This window comes from Colobus angolensis, unplaced genomic scaffold, assembly GCF_000951035.1.
Source record: "Colobus angolensis palliatus isolate OR3802 unplaced genomic scaffold, Cang.pa_1.0 Scaffold79, whole genome shotgun sequence".
Lineage (NCBI taxonomy): Eukaryota > Metazoa > Chordata > Mammalia > Primates > Cercopithecidae > Colobus > Colobus angolensis.
Window position 1 is genome coordinate 477,554 of NW_012121709.1, and position 1,852 is coordinate 479,405.

The following is a 1,852-nucleotide window of genomic DNA, read 5'->3' on the forward strand; positions in this document are numbered from 1 at the left end:
AAAAAAAAACAAAATCTAGCAGGCCAGAGAGGTTCTTTCCTTTTAAAACCATTCTTCTGTAGAAATAGCTGACAAATTCATGCAATACATTTACAAACATTTTAGGAAAACCAACTTAACAGCACAGATACTTTAATCCTACTCTTTCTAATCCTAAAAATAAATAAATTACATAAATGACATATATATAAATTTTGGTTCTGTGAACTTGGATTAGTCTTTAAGAAACAAAGAGCATAGGCACGGCACAGTGGCTCATGCCTGTAATCTCAGCACTTTGGGAAGCCAAGGCGGGCAGATCATTTGAGGTCAGGAGTTCAAAAACCAGCCTGGCCAACATGGTGAAACCCTGTCTCTACTAAAAATACAAAAATTAGCCGGGCGTGGTGGCGCGCGCCTGTAATCCCAGCTACTCGGGAGGCACAGGCAGGAGAATCACTTGAACCCGGGAGGCAGAGGTTGCAGTGAGCTGAGATCGCGCCACTGCACTCCAGCCTGGGCGACAGAGCAAGACTCGGTCTGGGGGTAAAAAAAAAAGAAAAGAAAGAAACAAAGAGCATCCACTTCCCACCTTTCACACACAACACAGCCAATTAAATCAAAAGATTCCACTATCATAGCATAATACCCCTTGAGTTTTCAGGCAGATGAGACACTCAGACACACCTTGCTTTTTATAGAACAGGCCCAAATGAGACACAATAAAACGATGATTCCATGTTAGGAATTCCCTACCAACCATATCCTCCTCTTTTTGGTGACTAGATTGTAAAATAAGTCAATTAAGAGTTCACAACGGAAGTGCTGAAGCAACCGCAAATCCAGACACAAAAATACAGAGGAACGTATTCGCATCTCAAGCACGTCCAAATGTCTCGGCCAATGCGATCTGATCACTGCCGTTTCCAGAAACACACAGTAATGGCTTTTAATTCATTTCTATAAATGTTCGTTGTGCGTAAAGCCAAACTGCATGCAAAACCGCAAAACACAAAAGATTCCTCGCATTCCGTTTATAGCCAGAAGATAGGCCATCCTCTCTGCGCCTACCCCAGAAAGCTCTCCATACGGCAGTAAGAATTTGATGACACCCCATGCTACCTACACATCAAAATGTCATCCCACGAAGTAGAGGGGGAGCAGTGTCAGCATCCGCTGGCCTCCATGAAACGCCACTGCCAGTATTTCCACCTCTAGGCAAATACGAACCCAACTGAAGTCGATGGAAAGTTCCCACCAACCAAGCACGTTTGGTTCCCTTCTGCCCTCAAGGCCAAGCAGCTCAACTGATGAGATCTGCTGTTGCACCTGCCACAGCTCTGAACCCGGGATGCTCGGCGACCCCCGGACACACAAAAAGGCCCTGCGGCCTAACGCGCCAGTGACCCTTCGCCGAGAGCGCACGGAGGGCCGCTGGAGCATCCCTCTCGCTGTCCACACCGCCCGCTTCCCTGACAAAGGCCCCGTGTCAATCTATCCCAGACACAACACAGAGAAGTTGCTGGATTGCCCACCGCGGACCCACAGCTGCCACTACCCTCTCCCGGAAAAAAGAAAAAAAAAAACACAGAACTAGGGAAGAAAAGGGTGGGAGGGTGCACAGCGTTAAAATAAAAATGTTCCCAAAGCTAAGCAACCTGGGTGTGCCCTGGAACTGGGTCCAGGGAGCCCGTGGGGGAGGGGAGGGAGGCCCGGGTGGTGGCGGCGGCTCCTCAGGGGCATGAAGGCCGAGCCGGGCGCTAGTCTAATAAAATGCCGGGTGTCGGAACGCTCAAAAGAAAACCACAAATGAGATCTCCAGCGGGCGCCAGGCCCCGGGGAGGGAGGGAGGGAGAGCGGGGCGGGCGGTCTG

At 49.4% G+C, this 1,852-nt stretch overlaps 1 pseudogene; it reads left to right on the forward strand.

The window, feature by feature from the left end:
• Positions 1 to 1,576, forward strand: part of LOC105502316 — a 77,477-nt pseudogene extending 75,901 nt beyond the window's left edge.
• Positions 1,577 to 1,852: the final 276 nt, after the last annotated feature.